At 43.0% G+C, this 26596-nt stretch overlaps 1 protein-coding gene across 2 annotated transcripts in view; it reads left to right on the forward strand.

Annotated features, from left to right (window-relative positions):
* The window catches only part of NEURL1B (neuralized E3 ubiquitin protein ligase 1B), a 216921-nt gene that overhangs the window by 168262 nt on the left and 22063 nt on the right, over window positions 1–26596 (forward strand). The window lies entirely within an intron of this gene.

Here is a 26596-nt window from a genome sequence, read left to right on the forward strand (position 1 = left end):
ATAGGAAAGGCAGAGCGCTGCCCCTGCTGCTGCACATGCTGCTTTCTGTCACATGCCGCTGTTACTGAGATCAAGGAGATCGGGTTTTACCCCCGGGTCCCTGGGTTTGTGTTCTGGAGTGCCAACACGTGGGTGTATGTGGGGGAAGAACAGCCCCCCTTCTCTCTCATTGCCACAAATTAAAATCTGTCAGGAAGGAACGGGGATGAACGGTGTGTGTACAGTCTAAAAGAGAAAAGGGGAAATTTATTTTTAAAAGGGAGGAGGGAGTTTTGAAGTCCTCTTTGCAGTCTTTGGCAGTGAAGGAAGCAGCATGGTCAGCAAGGAGACATTTAAAATCCAAATCCTTTTTGTGTATCTTTAAATCTCACTTGTTTCAGTAGCTCAGACTAGCAACCCTTAGCTCTCTTTACTTTCCAAATGGTGCTCAGTTTTGTGTGTATGTGCGTGTGGTAAAGGGGGCTAGTTTTCTGTTGTCGGTGAAAGGTAGGGGCTGAAGCTGTGCGTTGAGGAGGTGAGGGGAGAGTGTTCCTTTCCAGTGGACACATCGGGCAGGATTAGATGTGTGAAGGGACAGATGCTGAAACTAATGGCTTTTGTTCAGTAGCCAAGCGTTGCGCTGACAGAAGAGATGATCACTTTAGGGACAGTTTAGGATTTGTATATTTTCCCTTCCTTTTAACCCCAGTTCCTGTGTCGTAACCAGAATAAGCTTTTTAAAACTTGAGGGTCCTCCAGAGACCCCAGAAGCAATGGGAATAAAGACAATGGACCTTTAACAGCTGGGGTAGATTCTGAACCCTGTGAGTGCAACAAAAGAGGGTAAACTGGTACTGTTCTTGCAGCTGAAATGGAGAGACCCTGGCTTTCAATTGAAATACTTTTCGTTGTTGTTTTTTTAAAAAGGACTTTGTGTGTAATTGTGCACAACTTCTTCAGCTGTTCAGTCACACAAGAGGGAAACTATCTGAAAGCAGACCTGAAATGTTTGGTGGACTGCCTTGGTTTTAAAAGGCCTTTTCAGTGAATGCTGCTCTTATATAAGAGAAGCAGATATTCCTTTTCTTACAAGCTCATAATTGCGAGTTTTCCCCCTCAAAGAATCAGTGGATAATAAAAGCTGTGGGTCTTTATAGAATCAACAGTACTGAATTACTGAACCCTTGTGAATTGCTATCTTCAGCTGTTTTTTTTTCTTTTTCTTTTCTTTGCAGCCATCCTGCATTTCACCCTTTGTACTTTGGGCACCCTATAAATAAAAAGAGTATTATTGAGCTTATTTAAAGAAACAGAAGGACCTACTGAATGCACGCATGCCTCCCAGTAATCAGCCCAAGGTTTGAATACTGAAGATTTGCACTTGGATTTGCCCTTATATTTTCTGTGAAAAGAGAGGGTGACTCACAAAAGAGCTTTTAGGGTAGCTGTTTGTGATTAGCTATGAACCCAGCAGGAGATTTTTTAGATGAAAGCTTATATATCTTATTTCCATCTGCACTTGCATCTCTCTCCTACAGATATTACGCCTATATAGGAAATGACCTTTTCTCATCCTAAAAGACATCACAGCTGATTTATGTAATACTTGATGAATGAACAAATAAAAGAGTTAAAGGGAGTTCTTGAGATTGGAGAAAATCCATCCAATCAGTAGGCTCTACAGATAGAGGGCAACATCAGGCTACCATCCCAAACATGGGAGAGAGCCACAAGCCACAGGGGAGGGATACATTGTTAAAGACAGAACTTCATGAGATAAAAGCTTTACCTTCTGGGATGTGGGATGTAGCTAGAAACACTTTTATACTCTATATAAGGTTAAGAGGTTATAAAAGTTATTTCTGCCCGTTGATAGAACAATCTTTACTGGGCAGCCTACATGTACATAACATAATAGCTGGGAGTTAAATCCTTGGTGAAGTCAGTTGTGTTTTGTGATTGAGCAATTACTGGTGATGAAAGACTTTTTTTTGTTTTTCTCTGTGTTTTTTTTATATTTTTTTTAAAAAAAGCCTTTTCTTCAGACTATAAAATTCTTCACTTTGTCATTGTTCTTATTAACCTTCATTTTCATGTTGTACCCCGGAACTGAGGTTTTCTGCAAAATACCAATTGGTTGGGAATATTCTGCTTGTAAATGTTTTCCAGGATGTGCAAGGCAAAAACATTTATGATGCTCAAATGTTGTTTGAAATTGTTCTGAAAGATTCTAAAAATGTGACATTTCTGAAATTCTGCTGATTTTTTTTAAATAGTAAAAGTTAAAAAAGAGCAGGTAGCATAATGCTGCACAAAGCATTTAAGATGAAAGAAGAACAGGGTTTTTCCCTTTAAAATATATATATTTTTCAAGTTTAGGAGCGAATTCTGCAAATCTGTACTTAATTATTTGCTTCTGGGGAACTGAGGCCCTGAATCTTAAAGGAATTTAAGCTCCTAACTTCCATTGATTGGTTAAAAGGGTGTGTTTGCCATATTGGGTTCATAGTTTGCAGTGTAGCAACCCTTTGTTATCAAACCGTCATTCTAGATAGAAGCAGGTGTTGAATTTTTTTTTTTTTTTCAGAGCAGTTGTTTGAAAATTGAACAGTCCTTTCTGCAGACTCAATTCTTGGGTGAATTCCTATTTACAAAGGCCATGACTATTTAGAATTATTTAAATCTAACCTCAAATCTTTAAGCATTTCATCTCCTTTTTTCCTGCATATGTCTGAAAAATTCTTCCTTTGCACCCTGACAAAATGAACAACACACTGTCTCATTTTAGCTCGCAGAGGAATTTCTCTCCCCTGTCACAGAAGCTGTGGAAGGTATTTGAAGGAAGAAAAAAGCCCATTAATACTAGCCCAACACTTCTTTTAAACTTTTTGCTAAATGTAGAAGCTTACAATGCAGCTTGGTTTTTTTGTTTTTTAAATCAACATAAAAAGAGTTGAAGATGGAAAACTGATTTCCATTCTGATTAGATGCGGAGAAAATCTAGAGAGATCTCTTGCATTTGCTTCATGGAAAAGCCAAACAATCAAACTATTTTTGGATTTACATATAAATTTGTCCAATTCTTATCTCAAATGCGGAAAGGCAATTGGAAATCCCCCCCCTCCTTTTGCATTGTTCATTCATTTGTGTTTATAAGTTCACTTGATTGAACTTCAGCTGCTTATTGCCACTTGAAACGTTAATCCTCCTTGTCTCTTTTTATCAGGCATCTTCATTTAATGATAGAAGCAAGCATCCTACTGATGCTGAAGAAATTGTATCAGGAGCTTGGTTAACTTCTGCTGGCCAAGCATTTTGATGGTTAACACAGTAGATTAAGGCAACTGTCAAATTAACAGCAAGATTCCTAAATGGAATGGTACTGAAATGAGTAATAGAGCAGGACTAATGAAAGCCAGTTTCTATATTTGAGCTGGTTAAGGAGGCATTGGGTGAAAAGAGCTGTGATGTGTCAAATACATTTAACAAAGACTCTGGGGTGGTGGAAATTGATCTTCTCTAGATGACAGCTTGATGATACATGAAGCACTCTGTCAGCAAAATAAGCTTTCCCTTTTGTTATTGGTCTCAGCCACCAGTGGGTCAACAGAACTCCTTAGCAATCTGTTCATATTGATTCACTTTCATGTATGATGTGCAAGATATGTTCACTGCACAACAACTCTGGGAATTTAAATCCGTATGCTGCACCTCCTCTCCCTGATATGTGGGCCCAGACCTACCATGCCTACTCAAACTTCAGTGGGAGCATTGCCTGAGTGGAAGAATGCAGTATTGGACCCTATGTTTGGATATGCACCCTCTGCCTCCACCCTCCTGCTGTATGTTGTTTAAAATAATTTGTGGCTGAGTGGTTAAGCAAGAGTGAAGACTTCATTCAAGCCCATCACTTTTCTTTCTTCTGTAGATGATAAACTAGTTTGCAATATTGCAGTCAATAGGTAGAACTTTTTCTGACTCGCAAAGCTGGCTGAGTGGTCAAGTGGAAGTTTTTGGAGGATTATGTCACATACCAAGGACTAATTTTATGACATTGTGGTGCCTTTGTAGGTAATGTTACCCCTTGTGTTTTTGCTGATTGCCTAGCTTTCCCCACTGGTTGCTTTTATCTCCCTAGTCTCTGCTATTGCTCCCCTTGGCTTTGACTTCACCTCTCCTCTGCCTGATAATTTCCTCTCATCCTCCCTCCCCTCCCACTGTCTCTGTTGCTCCTTCTTTGTTACTTTACCCCCACTCCTCCCTTTCAGCCCCACCTTTTCACTCACTCTTCCTCCCATTCACCAACACAAATCCTATAAGCTATCCCAAATTCTTCCTGTCACATTCTCCTCCTCTATGGTGACACTCACTCCAGCCCTTCCTCCATCCCCAGGATGCACTGCATCTCTCCCCTTCTCCCCCCCCCCACTACCAATGCCCTTTCCTCCTCCTCCCCTGTTACCAACAATAAGGTTTCTAACTGTTCCCTATTTCTAATGTCTCCACTTGCGTCCTCAGCCCTAGCCCCATCCTGGCTACTAACTTTTCTCATCTCTTTCTTAGCCTGTCACACTGTTCTGGCCATTTCTTCTCAAAATACATGTGTGTGCTGGGCTTCCATATGCTCATAATATGGCTAGTAGGGAGCTGAGGTATGGTAGAGAGCAGTGAGTGTATAGGTGCCTGAGGAGAGTGGAGAGGTCATCAGACAGGCTTGGAGAGGCTAAGAGAGGGAGTACTGAAGAGAACTGATGGGATCCTCGTGACTTGGAGAAGTCCCTACATTGAATCAGGGTGTAGCAGAAGGCTGCAATGATTAGTATGCAGAGAGAGGTCCAGTTGAGAGAAGCAGGGGAAGTCTTAGCCGGCCGCCTGCAGTGGTCGGAGAGAAGCACTGACAGCTGCTCCAGCAGGAGGGCAGGAACGCAGCAGGCAGAAGCAGAGTAAGTGACCCATGTACAAGCCAAGAATGTACCAGTTGGGTTCCAGTTGGTGACCCTGGCCCAAATAGGGCCATTGGTATTTAACAAAGCAACCAGACTCCCTTTTTACAATCCGGCTTGGGTTTGATTGCCATGCTGCACCCCCTGCCTTAATCGCAACTGCAAAGAATATCAGCTGTGGCTGGCATGTGTCTTTGGTAAACATGAGGAATAATGGGGCTTGTTCTAAAAGAAATGATCTTCTCCTCAGCTTCAAGGCCTCTTCCATGTGTATAAAATATATATATGCCCCCCAGCTACACCCTTCACGTCCTACTCCCACTGCTAATCTTCACACCTTCATGTGTCTGGAACTCCCTTCAGATTCATACCATGCTTTCGCTCACTCCTCTTCAAGCCCCTCCTTAACGCACCACCTCTGTGAATTCTATCGACCAACGTACACTCTTTGAATGGCTGCTTGTATTTCAACCAAAAATCCCCACTCTGCTCTACACCTTTCCTTGTGTGTAATGTACTGTTTTATCGAGTTATTACGATGCAATCCCGGGAGCTGCTGAGCACTAGCTTCCCTCGGAGGTGAGAGTACTTAGACTTTAGATTCGGGATCGCTTGAGAACACCTGTTCTTTGCCGGCACATTCAGAGTTGGGCTGTTTTGTGGGAAGAAAATATCCTTTCCATAATGGAAACAAGGAGGGAAACTAACCCTTTTGCCACAGTCAAAAATCCCCTTCACCCAAGTGATGTTTCCCACCATGAGCTTCTTTCAAAATGTTGGCAATGAAAGATCCTAATGGGTAAAGGTGGGAGAAACAAACACATCTGTCTGTTTTATGTTGCTGCCCATCAGCCTCCATGTAAAATCGATAGCACTATTGAAGCCCCTAGTGAATTTCCCGGAGGCTCTGGTCTTTCTCCCTTTCTGAGGTAAAAACTCAGCTTGCAGTATGATTTTTGGTGTTGATTGTTTACATTTAATTCATTTCCTCTTTTTTTTGTTTTGTCTGGTTGTTAGGGATTTATTGGGTAGAAGGAGTTGTCAGTGTCATGTCATTCTTATCCCAACAACAACCTTCTTTATATCTCTTTTCCTTTTTTATTGGTAAAGCAGAGTTTGGGAGTCAGGGTTCCTGAGTTCTCTTATTGGCTCTGCTACTGACTTGCTGTGGACTTTGATCAAGTCACTTTATCGTGCTGTCTCTCATTTTTGATATAAATATTGTTTTGTCACCCGGGGGGTTGTAAGATCTAATTAACATCTGCAGACCATGAAATCCTCCAATGAAAGAAGCCATAGACGTGCAAAATAAGATTATCTTGTTGTGTGTTATATAGCTTTTTGCATTTGTATTTCTCTGAAGGAAATCAGACACTGAAGACTGTCATGTGATTCAAGGCTCCGGCACAGTATGTATGATTCATATGCTGAGAACTATATATAAACAGCCTAGCACAGTACAAATCCAGAAATTCATTGCATCCAACTGGTTTGGTAAATTCAGATGCTACTGTCAAAATCTGGATTGTTCAGACCATACAACCAACTATGTACACATCCAGGAAGACAGCAGCTATCAAAATTGTAGCTGTGTTGAACCACCATGCCGGCCCCAGTGCCCTCTGTCTGTTCAGACAACCATACAGTACTTTTCCAAGGGTATTATTAAAATCAGAGCACTTTTCGGTTACTATCTGCTTCTAAATTATATAGTGCATTCTTGACACATACAATTCAGTTACCTCCCATTCTGTTGTACTGTTTGCATTCTAGAAGGGGTACAGTATTGTCTTACTAACTGGTAAAATGCTGTCTCTAGTAAACACAACACTTTTTTGCATTGTGTGACAGTCGGAAAATTGCTGGAATTCAAAGGGTTTTTCATTCAGAAGACAGGTTTACCCAAATATAACCATTGTTCGTTTAGGCCCAACTTTTCAAACATAGGTGCTTAAAGTCACACACCTAAATGTGTGCATTTAAACACCTCGTTATAATGGCCTGACTTTCAAAGATGTTGAACACACAGAGCTCCCTTTGAAAGGCAAAGGAAATTGTAGGTGTCCAGCCCCTCTGAAAATTAGACCACTTATGTGGAAGTATAAATATGGATTTAGGTGCCGAACTTTAAGCACTCAAGTTTGAAAATGTGAGCATTAATGTTTGTTTGACTTGATAATTCACTTTGAAGCTTATGTAATAGTCCTGGTCTCATTCCATCAAGGATCCTCCTGTGTATAATTTTCATTGGCTTTAATCAAGCGTGGAGATAAACATATTGCTCTTTGTCAGCACTGTTGGATTTAGCATTAAGCCAGTTCTGTTTTCCAGGTACACTTTTGGTTAGGCAATGCCTGCTGCACAGCTTGCCTTGAAAAGAAACCTTGTGTTCCTCTTCTCTATCAAATTGTCACAGTGCCTGTCTGTGCAGGTTTGTAACTAAAATAAGCATTCACAAGGTGGGGGTATGCGCATGTCTTAGTGATGGATGTTGCTGGGTTCAAAAGACAGGAAAGGAAGGAAGGAGGTTACAGTGAAGCTATTGAAATGGGTAAGGGTGGAGCGGGAGAGAGAGTTTGTGAGAGAGAACACACAAGTGAGTGCTCACTTGTTGAGATGACTTAGAAAGCTGGTACATGCGGTGGTGTTGTGGTCATGTTGGTCCCAGGATATTAGAGATAAGGTGGGTGAGGCGATCTCTTTTGTTGGACCAACTTCTGTTGGTGAGAGAGACAAGCTTTCGAGCTTACACAGAGCTCTTCCTCGGACAGAAGTTGGTCCAATAAAACTTATTACCTCACCCACCTTCTTTCTCTTAGAAAGCAGATAGAAAGTGAAAGAAAGAGGAGTCAAGCCAAGTGTTGCATCCAGCAGAGAGGTGAGTGTGTTTATAAAATTAGCCCTTCTCACAATTTGGAATCTTTGACTGCTTTGTATTTGTACGTTGTTGAGCTGCCTGCTGCCTGGGCACCTACTTCTCCTGCCTATCTCTCTTCGGGTGATTACAGCCAACCATTCTTCTCTGGGGCTTCCCATTACCTGCCTCTCTCTCTCTTCCCATTCTGCGGTGTTTGAACATGAGTGGGCAGTGTCTTCCTTATTCTCCCCTTGTGAGAGCTGTTGCAAGCTTGTGTGTCAAATCTCATCTATCTCTGTAGTCGTGTTTCTCCCCAGTGTGTGCACCTTTTCTTTTTTGTCTCCCACGTTTTTGGCTGCTGCTTATCTCCATCTGTTCATGCTACCTGTTATGGCAGCCAGACAACGTCTTTCACTAGTTACTCACGCCTTTCCTGACTCCTATGAGCTCTCTGATTTATGACACTCATCAGGGACTTCTTGATCTCAGGTGATAGCTCACCCAGGGAACCATTTTTCAACCCTGCTCAGTGCCATGCCAGATGGCAGAAGTAAGTTTACCTATGCACAGGTGGAGATTGGGAGAGCCGGGGGGAGAAAGCTGCCCTTTAAGGGGAGCTGGCTCAATGACCCTATTGGGTGTTTTTTCCCATCTGTAGGGAGATAGTTAGCCTACTCAGCCACCAGAGCTTTTTGGGGGGCTTTTGTTTCTTTTCATTTAGCAAGTTCCTATGGCCCCCTCCCACCACTCTGTCAGGAGTAGCAGTTTTGTTTTGTCTTGCTGGAGCCCTCTAGGCTAGGAAGTTGTCCCTACTGCTGTAGTGTTGCCAGCTTTGGATGTCAGGGCACCTCTGCTTAGCGTGACCTGAACCTCCCCGCCCCTGAACTTGTTGAAACGAAACAGACCAAGTTTATGTAGTCCCATTGACTTCTCCAGTTCTGGACACCCATTGTATGCCTGAGAGGAAAAGGCACTTTGAGCCAAGCAGAGATGATCCTGCCATAAGCCCAGTAGTTACTGGGATAAGATACTGGTCTGAGAGAGACCTTGTTTGGTCCCAAATAGGCACAATTTTCTTAACGTTGCTCCCTGTGCTGCTGGTTGACGGCTTTATTGGAAGAATAGCATGAACCTCTGCACTGTGTAGGGGCGTGGAGGTGTTTGAAAGGATAGCTTTGCCACAGGTTTTTTTCTGTCTGCCTGCAGACCTGGGTGCCCTGCTGTCTCAATTGCAGAGTGTCACTACTGTAACTTCCTGCTGTCTGAACTGGTGCAGAGGGACTTTGGAGAAGTGAATTGCTGCTTGTTAATTTGTTTTCCCCTCTTTGGCAGCCCAGACTGCTCATTCTGCTTTGTTGTGTTGGCAAGAGATTTTTTCTTACATGTTTCTTTATTGCCAATAGGATGTGTGTAGTTCAGAAAGTCTCCAAACTGAGCAGAAGAGACCAGGTTCCCTTCCATGTTAGAGCAGGAGCAATGTGATGAAAGAGCTTTGCCTTTCTCCTTTCCCCACTGTCAGGGCTGGCGTGGAGAAGCCAAATCATCAGGCTAGGAATGACTTGCCCTTTGCTTTTGGGACTGCCTGTGAAGCTCCTTCACAGACCAAGTCATTTAACCACATTTTAAAGTTTTTTTTAATGTAGAGGGAAAAATCACCCATTTATGATGTGTCTAAGAGCTGCTGACACTTCAAGGGAAAAAAATGGGGAAAAGGTCTGTTTATAGACTCTTCTGCCAGCTCATTGTATATGACACTAATTCCCTGTTCTCTTATTTTACTACCGATATTTGCATTTAAACAAGACCTTTGTACTTCAGGAGTTCATCTGTTTATTCTGTTCATCTGCAGAGTCACAATTGTCTATGACATTACAGTTGTTTCTGTGACTATGCTTGTGATGTTGTATTGGACCATGGCTCCAAGTGATGAATAAGCAGCCAGAACAGATGAAGAAAAATCTCACTTTCATTTCTAGTGAAGGAACTTGGAAAATACAATCTCTTGGGGAAATTCTCTCTGGACAAAAAATTTTTTTCATTGGTTCTCTAAACTGCAGAAAGAAAACTTGCTAGAGTTTGCTCTTCTTAATAGCGGTGGAATGTTAAAGCAGCTAACCCTGCCTGACAAGCCTGAGATTAATGATGAAATGTCTTGTTTTGGGGCAAAAGAAGATAATTCCATCCAAGTTTACCTTTTTTGCTCTTAGATATAAACAGAATTCTGACAGCTGCTTTTCTTAGCTTGTGATCTATTTTGGTTTCATAAGGAGGTCTATGGCTCTCATCTTAATGCACCTATAACATTATAACAGAGTAGTTACAAAGCTATCTCTACTCTTCTCTGGTGATGTTAAGTTTAAGAGCATATTTCTTAATGAGGGGAAATTACCATTTCTTGGGGTCTTCGATTTGACAATGATGAGTTGAATTTTTTTTTTTTTTAACTTAATGAAAAGTACAGCACCGCTACTAAGGGTTCCCAGCTCTGGGATCCCATAGGAGAGGGTGGTTGTGAGTTCCTGCTATGCTACCACCCTGGTAGAGGGTGCAGAAACCCCTGCTGTTAAGGTGGGGAAGAAGGGACTAACTGGAACCCAGGAGGGCTGAAAGTTGAGCCCAGGAAGAGCAGGGCCAAAGACTGTTGTGTGCCTAGTGTCAAAACCTGGCCCAGTTCCATCTGGATGGACATCAGTTGGTTGTGAGTGGACCCAGCTGCTGGATCCCATGTGCATTTAAGCCACCTGCTTCTGGGCAGAACCTGGTTCCCGCTCCTAGGTCTAGGTCTATAAGACACATCCCCAGGTTCAGATGCTTTGTCTGAACTCTCCCTTGGGGCTTTGGGACTCCACTATCTGGCTGCTTCAGTATTTCAGACCTCTTGAGTCCACCTAGTTGTTTACACATGCTTCCTCAGAGTTCCAGTAGGCTGTGGTCACTTTGGGTTCTTTGTGGACAACATGGCAGGATGACAGGGAACACTGGCTTAGCACAGGAATGTCTTAATCACAGTCACTTTACTCTTAAAAAGCTGTGGAGAGTTACAGATCTTGCAAAATAAAAGTCCTGTATGCAGCCCTTCTGGTCTGATCTCACCCTTTCTGTGAGCCGAGGTCTTATCAACGTTTCAGGTCAGGCAGATTCCCTTCTGCCTTCTCTCTCCAGACAGTTCTTCTTGCATGTAGGGGTAGATGCCCCCCGCTCAGCAAAGAAACAGCCCTCCTTAAACACAATCTGTTCCCTTTTGCCATGTGCTTAGGCTGAGGGAAACTCCTGCCCCTTTCTCTTGTCAGGCTTATGTGTAGAGAGTTCATTGTTCCATCAGATTGGGCCAGCAGTTGAGAGACAACCAAAGTTGATGTCCCTAGACTGCTGTGTGCTGGATACACAATAATCTTTGGCCCTTTTCTTCCCAGGCTCAACTTCCAGCCCCCTTGGTCTTCAATTAGCCCCTTCATCCCCTTAACAGCAGGGGTCACTGTACCCTCTGCAAGGGTGACAGGGTTTTTCAAATCCTATGTATCTTTAAGCCTATTTGCCTTTGCATACTGCATGCACAAATTCACTGTGGTTCCATGGAAGAAATCCTACAAACATTTTAATAAGTTATGCATTGCAGTTGACTTATTTCCCAGAGAGAGTGTCTTATTAAGATTCTAGTTGAGTTGGGACAGATCTTCATGCCAGCATCTGATTTGTAAGCTTTAAATACCAATTACTGTATAATTCACCTACAGCGTAGCAGGGTTCTGTTTGTACTGTTTGTACTGTCTCCCTGATCAAAGGAATAGAGTGAGCAAGACAGATGTTTTACAAGTAAGAATTTCAAACAAATACATCTTGTGTTGAAGTTTATAAAAACTTAACCAAGGGATCCGCATGTGTGTGTATAAATACCAGAGCCCCGAACAGTGATCTTCGTACTGAGTCACTCCTTGGTATTTGGTGTTAATGCAGGATGTGACAAGTTTTGGGGGGAAATACCCCCAACCCCCCTCAAATATAGACAAAATGTCTCCAGAAGGGTCTTATTCCCTTGGCCACCTGAGGGAATATGCTGATTCTGGGTGATGGTTTCAAAAGGGTCAAAGTGACTTGGACACTTAGGAGTCTAAATCTCATAGACTTTCAATGAGACTTGGGTTCCAAAATCACTTAGGCACATTTTAAAAATGCTGTCTTTGGAGCTTAGCTGTCTAAGGAGAGCAACGTATTCTTCATATTTGAAAAGCTTCAAGGATTCTTGGATTTGCAATTGCCCTCTCCCTTGCTTAGGAAAACTTCAGCGTCAACCAGCATGCACCCCAAGGGAACTCCCACTTCCTCGATGGGAGAGAGATGGAGTCCTAGGATTTTCATGTGATCCTTGTTTCTGAGACATTCACACAGCACTCATACAAATGTTGCATTTGGCCTGTGGGACTCTGTGTGTGTGTGTGTGTGTGTGTGTGCGTGTGTGTGTGTGTGTGTTTGGGGGAGGCTTTCTGAAGGGACATAGCGCTTTCATGTTAAATCATGTTTTTCATGGATTTAATACTCAAGCCCTACATGTAACAATAGTAGTGATTCATGCCCCCAAGAATGGACCTAAAACACAGCAATTTTCCTGTCCTTCCCCCACCTCGGAGAACTGTGGCAGAGCCAAAGGAGTTATTGTTCCCTACCTTTGTGGTTGTATAGTTTTAGTTTCATATGCATTGCCTATCAGCCGTGAATCCTAGATCAGTGAGACTTGTCTTCTTTGAGGAGACTACCAACATTCGGAGACTGACATAAGCAGCTATGTTACTAGAGTTCCTTAGTACCTTAGGCTCTGGCTACACTACCAGGGCCGGCTCCAGGCACCAGCCCACCAAGCTGGTGCTTGGGGCGGCACCTGGAGGGGGGCGGCGCGGCGCTCCGGCCCCCGGGGAAAGCGGGGCCACGGCCGGGCTCGCCGCCCTACCCCCTGCACTCTGGCTGCCGGGGGCAGAGCGGGCTCGCCGTCCTGCCCCCGGCGCTCTGGCCGCCGGGGGGAGAGCCGAGCCCCGGCCGGGGGGGGAGCCGAGCCCTGCCCCGGGCCCCGGCCGCCCCCCCCCCCCCCCCCCCGGGGGGGGGGGGGGGGGCGCGGCCGGTGGCTTTTTTGCCTGGGGCGGCAAAAAAGCCAGAGCCGGCCCTGTACACTACAGAGCTTACAGCGGCACAGCTGCACCAATGCAGCTGTAGCACTGCTAGTTCAGGTGCTCTAAGCTGATGGGAGAGAGCTCTCCCATCAACTTAATTACTCCAGTCCCCGTGAGCAGCGTTAGCTAGGCAGGAGAAACTCTCCCACGGACAGCGCTGTCCACATCGGCGCTTAGGTCAGTGTAACTTGCATCACTTGGGGTGGCTTGTTAACACCCCTAAGGGACATAACTTATACCGACGTAAGCTGGACTGTGTACATATCTTAGTCTGTTCTTACTGCATCTGTTGTGGAGCCTGACAGATTCTCTCACTTCTCTTGTCCTTATAAATGCTGATCAGAGCTGTTGATCTTTGAGGATGTTTTGAGCAGGTTCTCCTGCAGTGATAAAAAAATCAACATTTTCAGAACTAGGTGCCTGAATTTAGACCACCAAATTCATATTTAGGCAGCTACATAAGTGCTTTGACTTTTAGAGCTGTAGGTGCTCAGTACCTCTGAAAAGCAGTCCATTTATTTAGATGCCTAAATCCATATTTATTCCCCTAACTTCAGGCACCCAGGTTTCAAATCTTCAGCCTCTGAGTGGAGATGCCCTTTGGAGGCTGTGTGATGGAGCAGATACGTCACTGGGCTGAGCTTCAGGAGATCTGAGTTCTATTCCTGACTCTACCGCTGACAACGCTGTGTGACCCCCTGAGCAAGTCACTTCTCCCGTCTCTGTTTCCCCTCCCCACCTTTGTCTGTCTTGTCTATTTAGACCAATGCTAGATTCTCCCACCTCCAGTTTTCTTGGTACTCGTATGCAGTGTGTGTCCAGTTCCGTTTGGACTGTGAACTCCGTCAAGCAAGGACTGTCCCTACTGATTTATTTGTAAATCACCAAGCATGATGTTGGTGTCAAATATCTATTGAAAGTAATGGGAGGGCATGGACAGTCGAGAGACAGTAGACTTTACTTAGGTCCAAATTGGGAACCTTGTACATCAGTGTTGTCAAATCAGTAATAATAACTCCTGTCCTGGCAATCCAGTGCCTGCTTTGGAAACTGAATACGTACCTGCCTCCGAGTGCAAAACCTGCCTTCTCTATCATACTTATATGGTTCACTTCGCCATCATGTCTGATGTGCCTCACCATCCTTAATGTGTTTAGCCTTATAACACCCCTAAGAGACAGGGAACCACTATTTCATCCACTTTACAGATGGGGAACTGAGGCACAGAGTGACTTGCCCTGGATCACACAGGGGTTTGCAGCAGAGTAGGGAATTGAACCCTCATTTCCCACTGCCTAGCTAGCATTCTATCCACTGGCCCATCCTTCCTCTAATTTTGGCCCACTTCATGCATTGAGAACTACGTAGATGAACTCTTGTGGCCACATGGTTTTCAGTGCAGATCAGCACCTTCATTTCTTAGTCAGCCGTGAGCTCTGTTAGTTTTGCTTTTGCATCGTAATTAAAATAATTAATGTTAAAGTGCTAGAAGAGATGCCGCTGGGAAGCCTGTTGTGTAAGTAAGGTAAAAAGAAATCCATAATTTGTTGAGATTTGCATGTGTTCTGTTATCACTGTTCGCTGGTGAATGGTTCTGAGTGACTTATTCTAGTAACGAACTGGCTTGCTTTTCCATTAGTAATCTTTATTCTGTGTTATAGTTTAACGTGAGCAGCCAAGCCTGGAAGGGAAGACTTCAGCGAATGTAAAAAAGATTCTAATTGTGGCAACTAATTAGAAAGAAGAACAAATAATTCTTGTGTGTGGGTGGGAGAAGGCTTGTAGTTTTGTTTAATTGTTGCTTTACTATTTAAGACAATCGGACAGAAAGCCACTATCTTGGCAGTTTGATTATGTGGAGTAGGTTAGCACTGGAAGTTAGAGTAGTTGTGAAGTAATATTCATAACTGATAAACCGGGTTTTAAGTTTAACCCTTCTTTCCCCTGCAAAGAGAGAAATTCAATTATTTCCTGTGCTTTCTAGTAGGAAAGCAAATTCTCTCAGATAATAGTTGTGTGGTTAAGACACACAGCTGGCAGCCCCAGAAGTACTGCGTTCGGTTCCTGGCTCTGCCAGAGACTTCTCATGTGACCTTGGGCAAGTCACTTTCCCTCTGTGCCTCAGGTTCCCCATTTGTTTACTGGATAATTCATGCCTACTTCACAAGCATCTTGTGAGACTTAATTAGTTAAAGTTTATAGAGTGCATTGAGACCCTTGAATGACAAACAGGATAGAAACACACATATGTTATTGTTTTTATTGTTATCCTGTCATTGAGATGTAGGCCATGGGTGGAACTGCTAAAGGTGTCATTAATAGAACTGCTCAAAATGTTTCATTTGAAGTTTTGTTTGGTTGGTTTTGTTTTTTCTTTTTTTGATCCTTTTTAATGAAAAACGGTCTCTTTTTCAAAATGAAAACTGTCACAGAATTTATTTGTTTTTAATTTTCTATGGTTTTAAAAACAAAAAATATAAATGTTAAAAATTGTTCATTTCAAAAGTTTTCACGGAAAATGATCATTGTTTCCCCACTATCTCTAATCTCTCAGTTGGCAGCCCCTAACATGGGGCAGTAGAAGAGCCCCAAATAGCTCTTATTTACAAACAAGCTATAGATTAAAACTTTTTAAAAATATATTCCTATTTAGAAAAATACTTATTTATTGACAATCATGCTCTGACACACATTGTAATCAATAGGAGCATCACCATTGACTTGAATGGGAGACGCTAAGGCATTTTTGCTGATCACCGAGATTTTCCTCAGGAAAGATGAGCTTAAAGCTGCATGTGACAGCCAGGTAAAGGCTTAGCAGAAATATGGGCAAAATTTCTGAGATGGTTTGTTCACATGCATCTTTATCTGGACCAGATCTCTCCCAGCTGACCTGTTCATTGATCCTCCTTTCCTCCTCTTGAACCCAGTACTGTCATAAAGAATTCACTGCCCATGTCTTTAAAATACAGTAACAGTGATGGGCAGAGAATTTGAGCGGTTCAACACTAAAGAAATTTCCCATATATTTCTGTGTCTATATTTCTCTTTTGGGCACAGAACATCCCTTCTATCATTGAGTTGTTGCGTCAGTGTGTCTCTATTTATGGATATCACTGCAGTCATTAGTAACGGCTGAGCTGCCACCTCAGGCAGTTGAGACACTTTTGACTGCCCCTCTCTAGTTTCATTCCTCCATTTGTTCCAAGGCCAATAACAGCACTAGTAGTAGCTCATGTTGTGACTTGTCCCTTTCTGTATAAACAGAAGATTATCTAAAGGGAGTGACACTTTTCTGACAGTGCAGTAGCTATTGCTTTCGTGTACCTGGGTGGATACTTGAGTTTGCGAATTCTCCTGAAATGTACTACCCGCTTCACGTGAGACAGAGCATCACAGGGATAGATGTTCTGACACTACACTCCTGAGGGCTAGATAACTATGTGGGTGGGGAGGCAAGGTGATCCTGCTTCACCCGTTAGGGTGTGCATTGTGCATGCTGATTGTTTTATCAGCCTCCAGCGGTAAGGAGAGGTTCAGGGACCTTCAAGGTAGATGGCCCCATTCTGTCGTTGGAGATTGCGCCACTCTTGGCATATATGCTGTGAGAGGGTTTGTGTGAGGTGGGAAGTTGGGCGTAACAGAGTTCACCAAGGAAGAAATGTTGGCCCAGGGCTGGGTATGTGAAAGCCACCTCCCATCCTAGCCTCTCCAGCTGACCCTCCTCAATATGGTGGGCCCGTCAAATTGACACATTTGGGATTCACAGAGAGAGATGGTATTTTGGATGCCTCTGCCATGGGAAATAGAAAGTTGAGATGTGGGAGAGGAGAAAGAAAGGAATTCCACATACGACAGAAATGTACCAATAGCTCCTTGGGCACAGACAGATGGTTTATGCAGCACACAAGAGATGCTGTTCACAGAGCATGTGAGATGCCTGGCGACTTTAGGCAATACATGTAGGGAGGCTCTCTGATATTGTGTATGTGGTTTAAACTAGTCGACGTTAAGGCTAGGTCTACATGAGAAAAGGTTTGCTAGTATAGACATATTAGTATAACTATACCAGCAAACTCGCCTAGCGTGGACATTGCTTATCCCAGCAAAAAAGTGCTTTTTCTGGTGTAGTTAATACTGCTACCCCAAGCAAAATAAGAATGTCTATGCTGGTATAGCTTATGCCACTATAACTGCATCTACACTCGGGCTTTTGCAGGAGAGAAATGTTGTTTAAAATAAAAAAGACACTCTTAACCAACATTACTATACCAGGAAAAGTTTCTAATGTAGACCTGCCCTAACTAGTATTTCCTAGAAAATGTGCTGAGGGAATACGGATGACATGTTGCACCTCTTAACTCTTTGTGCTTGTCTTGTGTAGAAAGATGAATTGGAGTCAGTCCACCTAGATTGCTCATTTTAATGTTAACAGCTGGTTGTTGAGGTGTCTTGCCAAAGAATGGTTTCTGTTTGCTGGCTGTGCTTTATCTTCAGAAGGATAGGCATTAGTAATTAATGGGTGTCTTTGTCACTAGAAACCAGCTAGAAAAGTAAACTCAGGAATCCTAAATAGAAACCAGAGACAACCAAGGTAAATCTGAAATGAAAGCCTTGAGAAAGGATGGGATAGAACAGGGGCAGGCAAACTTTTTGGCCTGAGGGCCGCATCAGGTTTTGTAAATTGTATGGAGGGCCGGTTAGGGGAGGGGGTCGTGGCCCGGCCCCCACCTCCTATTCCCCCCCCTCCGCCCCGGACTCCTGCCCCATCCAACCCCCTCTTTTCCCTGACGGCCCCCCTGGGACCTCTGCCCCATCCAACCCCCTCTTTTCCCTGACGGCCCCCCTGGACCCCCGCTGCCCCATCCAACCCCTCCTCTCATTCCTGACAGCCCTGGGGACTCCTGCCCCATCCAACCACCCCTTCTCCCTGTCCCCTGACTGCCCCCGGAACCCCTGCCCCTGACTGCCCCCTGCTGCCCCATCCAACCCCCCCTCCTTCCTGACTGCCCTCCGGGACCCCTGCCCCCATTCAACCCCCTGTTCCCACCCTGCCCCCTATCCACACCCCCGCCCACCACCCCGAACTCCCCTGTCCTCTGTCCAAGCCCCCCTGGCCCTTTACCGAGCTGCCTGGAGCACCGGTGGCTGACAGCACCACTGCCACCACCTGGAGCTGGGCCACACCACTGCCGCCATCACGCAGCACAGAGGCCAGGCTCTGCAGCTGCGCTGCCCCAGGAGCTCACAGCCCCGCCGCCCAGAGCATTGCGCCCGTGTCGGAGTGAGCGAGCTGAGGCTGCGGGGGAGGAGGACTAGCGGGGGAGGGGCTGGGGCTAGCCTCCCAGGCCAGGAGCTTGGGGTCTGGGCAGGATGGTCCCGTGGGCCGTAGTTTGCCCACCTCTGGGATAGAAGAAATAGCAATTCTTCCCCAGTTTTAAGCTTTTCTGAGAGTGGTATAGATCTTCACATGCACACCATAGATACACTACAGTTCAAATATTGGGTGCTCTCCATCAGTTTTCTGTGATGATATGAATTATTGAATATGTTATCGAAAGGTCAGCTAATTTTCCAGGATACAGCCCTTAACCAATTCCATGGTGATAACCAGCTCCACGTGCAGATAACTATTAACCATTCATACATTGCACTTCTATGGTACACTGTTTGGAGGCAGGAGGAAGTTTGGAAAATCTTTTTGAGGTCCAGCTTTTCTCATCTAAAGGGATGAATGAAAGCCGAGGAATGGACTGGTTGAGAATTTGAAAGTGGAAGGTAGCTTGGGTGAAAGTGATCATGAAATGATGAGTTCATGATTCTAAGGAATGGTAGGAGGGAGAACAGCAAAATAAAGACAACAGATTTCAAGAAGGCAGACTTTAGCAAACGCAGGGAGTTGGTAGGTAAGATCCCATGGGAAGCAAGTCTAAGGGGAAAAATGATTGAAGACAGTTGGCAGTTTTTCAAAGAGATATTATTAAGGGCACAAGAGCAAGCTATCCCACTGCGTAGGAAAGTTAGGAAGTATGGCACGAGACCACCCTGGCTTAACCAGGAAATCTTCAATGATCTAAAAATCAAAAAAGAGTCCTACAAAAAGTGGAAACTGGGTCAAATTACAAAGGATGAATATAAACAAATAACACAAGTATGTAGGGACAAAATTAGAAAGGCCAAGGCACAAAATGAAATCAAACTAGCTAGAGGCATAAAGGGTAACTAGAAAACGTTCTACAAATACATTGGAAGCAAGAGGAAGACCAAGGAGAGGGTAGACTATTACTCAATGAAGGGGGGGAAAACAATAACAGAAAATGTGGAAATGGCAGAGGTGCTTAATGACTTTTTTGTTTCAGTTTTCACCAAGGTTGGTGGTGATTGTATGTCTAACACAGTGAATGCCAGTGAAAATGAGGTAGGATCAGAAGAGGCTAAAACAGGGAAAGAACAAGTTAAAATTTACTTAGACAAATTAGATGTCTTCAAGTCACCAGGGCCTGATGAAATGCATCCCAGAATACTCAAGGAGCCGAGTGAGGAGATATCTGAGCCATTAGCGATTATTTTTGAAAAGTCATAGAAGACAGGAGAGATTCCAGACGACTGGAAAAAGGCAAATGCAGTGCCAATCTATAAAAAGGGAAATAAGGACAACCCAGGGAATTACAGACCAGTTAGCTTACCTTCAGTACCCGGAAAGATAATGGAGCAAATAATTAAGCAATCAATTTGCAAACATCTAGAAGATGATAAGGTGATAAGTAACAGTCAGCATGGATTTGTCAAGAACAAATCGTGTCAAACCAACTTGATAGCCGCCTTTGACAGGGTAACACGCTTGTGGATAGGTGGAAAGCAGTAGAGGTAGTATATCTTGACTTTAGTAAAGCTCTTGATACTGTCTCGCATGACCTTCTCATAAACAAACTAGGGAAATGCAACCTAGATGGAGCTACTATAAGGCGGGTGCATAACTGGTTGGAAAACTGTTCCCAGAGCGTAGTTATCAGTGGTTCACAGTCATGCTGGAAAGACATAACAAGTGGAGTTCTGAAGGGATCAGTTCTGGGTCTGTTCAATATCTTCATCAATGATTTAGATAATGGCATAGAGAGTACACTTATAAAGTTTGCGGACAGTACCAAGCTGGGAGGGGTTGCAAGTGCTTTGGAGGATAGGATTATAATTCAAAATGACCTGGACAAACTGGAGAAATGGTCTGAAGTAAATAGGATGAAATTCAATAAGGACAAATGCAAAGTACTCCATTTAGGAAGGAACAATCAGTGTACACATACAAAATGGGAAATGACTGCCTAGGAAGGAGTACTGCGGAAAGGGATCTGGGGAATCATAATGGACCACAAGCTAAATATGAGCCAACAGGGTAACGCTGTTGCAAAAAAAGCAAACATCATTCTGGGATGTGTTAGCAGGAGTGTGTGACGGGTTGGATCACAGAAACCCCCTTGGGAGCTGCCACCCTATGTGCAAAGACTACCCCTGCTTCTGTTTTCCCTGCCAGCTCAGGACTCCAGCACCCTGTCTTGCTGAGCCAGACACTCCCGTCTGCTCCAACACAGACCCAGGGTCTGAATCACTTGTCCCAAAGCTGCAAGTTTACCTGAAAACAGCTCACAGAAGTGTGCTTGTCTTTAGCACTCAGATGCCCAACTCCCAATGGGGTCTAAACCCAAATAAATCCGTTTTACCCTGCATAAAGCTTATGCAGGGTAAACTCATAAATTGTTCGCTCTCTATAACACTGATAGAGAGATATGCACAGTTGTTTGCTCCCCCAGGTATTAATACATACTCTGAGTAAATTACTAAATAAAAAGTGATTTTATTAAATACAGAAAATAGGATTTAAGTGGTTCCAAGTAGTAACAGACAGAACAAAGTAAGTCACCAAGCAAAATAAAATAAAATGCGCAAATCTATGTCTAATCAAGCTAAATACAGATAATCTCACACTCAGAGATGCTTCAGTAAGTTTTTCTCAGACTGGACACCTTCCAGGCCTGGGCACAATTCTTTCCTCTGGTACAGCTCTTGTTCCAGCTCAGGTGATAGCTAGGGGATTCTTCATGATGGCTCCTCTCCCCCTTTGTTCTCTTCCACCCCTTTATATATCTTTTGCATAAGGCGGGAACCCTTTGTCCCTCTGGGTTTCCACCCCCCCTTACTGGAAAAGCACCAGGTTAAAGATGGATTCCAGTTCAGGTGACATGATCACATGTCACTGCAAGACTTCATTGCCCACTTGCCAGCACACACATATACAGGAAGACTAACAGGTAAACACAGCTATCTGCAGACAATGGTCCTGGTTAATGGGAGTCATCAAGATTCCAAACCATCATTAATGGCCCACACTTTACATAATTACAATAGGCCCTCAGAGTTATATTTCATATTTCTAGTTTTAGATACAAGAGTGGTACATTTATACAAATGGGATGATCACACTCAGTAGATTATAAGCTTTGTAATGATACCTTACACGAGACCTTTTGCATGAAGCATATTCCAGTTACATTATATTCACTTCTTATTATGTTTTTATAAAACCATATAGACTGCACAACGTCACAGAGTGTTATAAGCAAGACACAAAAAGTAATACTTCCGCTCTGCTCTGCACTGATTAGGCCTCAACTGGAGTATTGTGTCCAGTTCTGGGCGCCACATTTCAGGAAAGATGTGGACAAATTGGAGAGAGTCCAGAGAAGAGCAACAAAAATGATTAAAGGTCTAGAAAACATGACCTCTCAGGGAAGATTGGAAAAAAAATGGGTTTGTTTAGTCTGGAAAAGAGACAACTGAGAGGGGACATAACAGTTTTCAAAGTACGTAAAAGGTGGTTACAAGGAGGAGGGAGAAAAAATGATTTTCTTAATCTCTGAGGATAGGACAAGAACCAATGGGCTTAAATTGCAGCAAGGGAGGTTTAGGTTGGACAATAGGAAAAGCTTCCTAACTGTCAGGGTGGTAAGCATTGGAATAAATTGCCTAAGGAGGTTGTGGAATCTCCATCATTGGAGGTTTTTAAGAGCAGGTTAGACAAACACCTGTCAGGGATGGTCTAGACAATACTTAGTCCTGCCATGAGTGCAGGGGACTGGACTAGATGACCTCTCAAGGTCCCTTCCAGTTCTGTGATTCTGACTTACTGCATGTCTGTCAGCTGCCATTAGTTCCTTTTTGTATATGTAACTAGCTTCTGTTAAGTGTGTTAGCACACAGGGTTTTCTGTGAAATTTGCTGGTTAATTTGTAGTGCATTGCTATCAACTCATTCAAATGAGTTCCCATTTACAGACTTGTTTCTAATGGTAAGTGAACTAGATTAGATTTTAGACTGTAAGCGCTTTAGGCAGCGACCTGGTGCTTTTGCCTGTCAGGAAAATGCCTTGCACACACCTGGCATTTATATAAAGAACACAGTGCAAGTCCTTATGATTTAATGAACTCTCCGTGGAGTATGAACTGCCAGATGATTTTTTTAAAAAGTAATTAGCCAATCATGGCAAATAAATCCCTTTCCTGCTAAAAAGGGGTGTTTGAGTGTGGATGTTGGCTATTGCAATGTAGATTTTAAAAAGTTATTAGATACATTAAATGTAATTCTCTCCAACTGCCAACAGGGAAATAGTAAATGGGCTTAATGTAGAAGAAGAAATGGGTAGACAGGAAAGAGATGCATGCCTGCTAGTGGAGAAAAGCCTGTCTGTGCCTAACACACTGGAGGTGGTCAGGGAAAGTCAATCTCCCCACCTTAATTCTATCAAAGCCAGGAGACTGCTAGAAATGACCAACTGAGCAGAGCTTTGTCACTGCTGCTAAACTGCTCATCTGTTACACACAACCCTTAAATTAAAAATAATAATAATTTGAAAGGCTATGTGGGGGAAGACCCCTCATCACAGGCTCTTTTTGTTCAATTCAGTTCTTCTATATGTTCAGCATCTCCTTGTCAGCATATGCTGCTTCCTGTCTATCCTTCTGCTCCCACATGCATGCTTCTCTGGTGGAGAATGCCAGCATCACAAAATTGGAATGAAAGACATTTGGTGCCACTTGTTTCAAACAGGCAGAAACACATAGGGTGTTTGTCCCTTGGTCTATATTTTATTGTAGCTGCAATCACAAGAGACTCTAAGCTGTGAATATATAATTAAAAATCTTGTCTGGTAATAAAATCGTGCTCAGTGCAAAAAACAAACCCCCCAAATCTCCTATTTTCTACATGTGATTTGTAGGTTTATTTTCCCAAGAAAATCTAAACAAGGCAAATAATTGACTTTGAATTAAAGTTTGAGCCCATCAATTGGTGTAGAAGCTGGGGTTTTCAGACATCTGTTTGTATTACTTCATTGGAGGTTTATATGGTCTCTGATTGCATAAATACTAAGAAGTGGGCTGTCTTACATTAAAACAGGAATTTAACAAGAAAGAAGGATCTGTACTTTGAGAGATAACAGCTTGTGCCTTTCTGGTAAGACATTTTGAAGCTGTTGACTTAAAACGTACACTGTTCAAACTAGGTACGGCACTCCATTCTCTAGCTGGTATATCCCTCTACCTATTCTTACTGCAGACCGCTTTCTTCAAGGAATGCACTATTTGTGCCTGAAATTTTATCCATACTTGTGTTCTGCTGACAACAAAGAGTCTGATTTTAAGTTTAAATGGTGGTTTTCCCTCCCCTCACCTTGCTATAAAGTATTTATTACTTTGAATTACTATTCATAAAAACATAAAGGAGCCAGCTAATACGCTTTTGAGAGAGAGAGAGAGAGAGACAAAAAACGTAAACCAGTAGCTAAACTGCTTGCAGCCCCCAACAAATCTCGCCCACAAAACTTGGCCCCCATTAAGCGCCTCCTTCCACAACAGTAAGTAAATAGGCCTTTTGGTTTACCTAGAGGCTCAAGTGACATGGGTTATTTTGGACCAAAGTGAAGGAGCAGGAGTTGGATTGGTTCTGGTGCCGGCCCGTTAAAATTGATGGGGTCCCAGTTTGTACAACCCCACAGATCGTGACTGTTTGGGATAAATTTTTCCAAACAGTGTGTGGATTTAGCCCTGTGGCTTCCACTGCTGTCCAAGGCAGACTCAATCGTTGTCTGCCCTGTTGACAGTGTAGTACATTTCAAATGAAATTGTGCTGCTGATGTAGTTCACATCCCTGGCCTCTCTCTGCTTCAGCCATGTGCTTGTATACTTACACAACACACACTCTAGTAGTCTTGATTGATTGATCCATCTTCCCCTGCCCTTCCCGCACATAGAGGTTGTCAGTTCTGAATCAGTTGCACTGCAGCTGTTTATGATTCAATTGTGTCCCCACCTCCAAAATCGCTTTATCCTTAAATCTTTTACGGGAAAAGAACTCTTTGTAATCCACGAGGTAACCCGGCAAATAGGAAAGCTGTATTTTTTCCCATTAATTTAACTATTAACAGTTATTCATGTCTCTTCACCCCCGCCTCCCAGATTCCTTACATATTGTTTCTGAAAAATTTAGTGGGATCGTAGCCTTTGTATACATAAAGAATAAGATGATTGAAGACCTGGTCACAGCTTTATTTAGCTTCCTCCACTGTGTGTTCCTCCCAAAGCATTTTCCCCTGTCTTTGCCAAAACACTGTTTAGACTGTGTGTAAATATAAAAGAACTAAGTTTTAAAATCCTATACCATGTTGGGAGCCAGGCCTCTGGAAGGAACCTCTTCCTAGAGGCCTCATTTCCCCTTCTACTGTGGGTTTTGTGGCTCTCTAAAGACATATCAAAAGCCTTGCATTGTGAAGTGTGATGTTTATCTGGTTATCCATCCTAGTTGTTTGGACTGAAATAGTACTATAGCTTTAAAAAAAAAAAGACTGGATTCTTTCATGGTCTCTGACTACACAGCAGTTGTAATTAGTAGAAAGAAGCTAGAACCACTGTGAAGAGTGAAGCTTCTGCAGCAAATTTAACAAAGGCAAAGACAAATAGCCAGGTCCTTCCATTCAGTGTAGCACTTTCTTGGAGGAGTTTAAAGCACAAATGGACTGGAGTGCACTCTGTTTAGCTCTTGTAATGTCACTTTGGAGTCGAATGCTGTTCTTGCTTTTCATTTGTGTCTTTTTTCTACCTTCACAAACCAATCTCAATCTCTCAGCAGTTTAGCAGCTAATATTGAAAGCTCTGTTGCTTTTTTACTGAGTGCACAGAAGACAATGAAGTTAGGGCTATTCTTGTCTCAAGGATCTTACAACCAAACTTAGACAAACACAGTACAGTTCCACCATAAAATCATATGGTGCATACACAGATCCATGCAGGAATTTGACAGTGTGGCTCCTGAGTGTGTCTCATGAATTGGGCTTTGTCCAAATATGCTTTTTGGGGGGTGGAAAAGGGATTAAGAAAAATTGTATAGCAATATGAATTCATTGTGGGCACTGAGTTTTATAGAGTTTCCATAGAACAATAGAAACGCAACCCATGCTGAATTACAACTCTTATTTTTTAAGTCTTTTCTTTGTTTTACTAGCTATTCTCCAGGTGCAGTGTAGTGACGGTTTGTGTCTGTAGGGGATGGGTTGGATTTCCTGTGTCTGATGGAGAACAAAATTCTTTCCCTGTTCCTATTCCTGTCTGTGCTGGAAGCGATGTACCGGTAGACTCATTGGAATGGTGTGCAAGCTACAGCACTCTTTCCATGGGCCCCTGCATCTCAATGATGGAACAAAGTTAAAACTGCTGCTGTGAGGATATTAATAGGGAATGCATTTCATTCTCCAATTGCATTAAAACCCATTCACATTGGAATGACATGATCACGAGTTATAAGTGCCCAGTGCACATAACTTAGTACAGTTGGTAAGAATAAAGGTGCTTTGCTAGAAAACAAGGCTCTACTAGGGAGTAATGGGAGTTACTCTTGAGGCAAAAGGGCAAGAGAACAGACTATTTAAATGTTAATGAGTTCACCAGAATTGTGTGTTCCTACCTTTATTCTCTTTGCAAAATCAGTGTAACTATTTGCTCTTTCAGACCAAATACTTCAGTGTGATCATTATTTTTTTAAATAAATCAAAACATAAAGCATTGGTTTGAGAAATAATCAGTTGACAGTATTGGTACCAACAACCCTACAACTTAGCTTATTTGCTCTAGAAGGAAAGGAATGTTTATAAGCCAGAGCTAAGGGATGGCTACAAATGGCAAGGAGGAAAGTAATTTTTAAATCTGTGAAAAATACTGCAAATATGACAATTGTTAATATAGTTAAGTGACTGACTGAGAACCTGAGTATTAATAGTTAGAATTTATTCAGTGTCCTGAATGTTTATCCCTGACTGTTAACTTTCTATCCCAGCAGCCATTGGGACTGGTACATGGAACTGATAAAAGAAACAATAGCAATTTCTTCCAGTTTTGCACAGTTCAAACCTTTGATCACTACCAAAAACTGCCTCTTTGACTCCAAGTTTAGGAAGAGTGAATACAACAGAAAAAAACCCAACCCTCTCCCTAAATTAGTGTGAACTTAAACTGTTGTCATTGGGTTTTTTTAGTAAAACATACATGATGACTTCTTTTCTATATCACATCAACTAAGAAACTTAGTGATGCATAGCTTTGCTATGCTGGCCTTGTATG

This window comes from Terrapene carolina, unplaced genomic scaffold, assembly GCF_002925995.2.
Source record: "Terrapene carolina triunguis isolate 2854851 unplaced genomic scaffold, T_m_triunguis-2.0 Scaffold395, whole genome shotgun sequence".
Classification (NCBI taxonomy): Eukaryota; Metazoa; Chordata; order Testudines; family Emydidae; genus Terrapene; species Terrapene triunguis.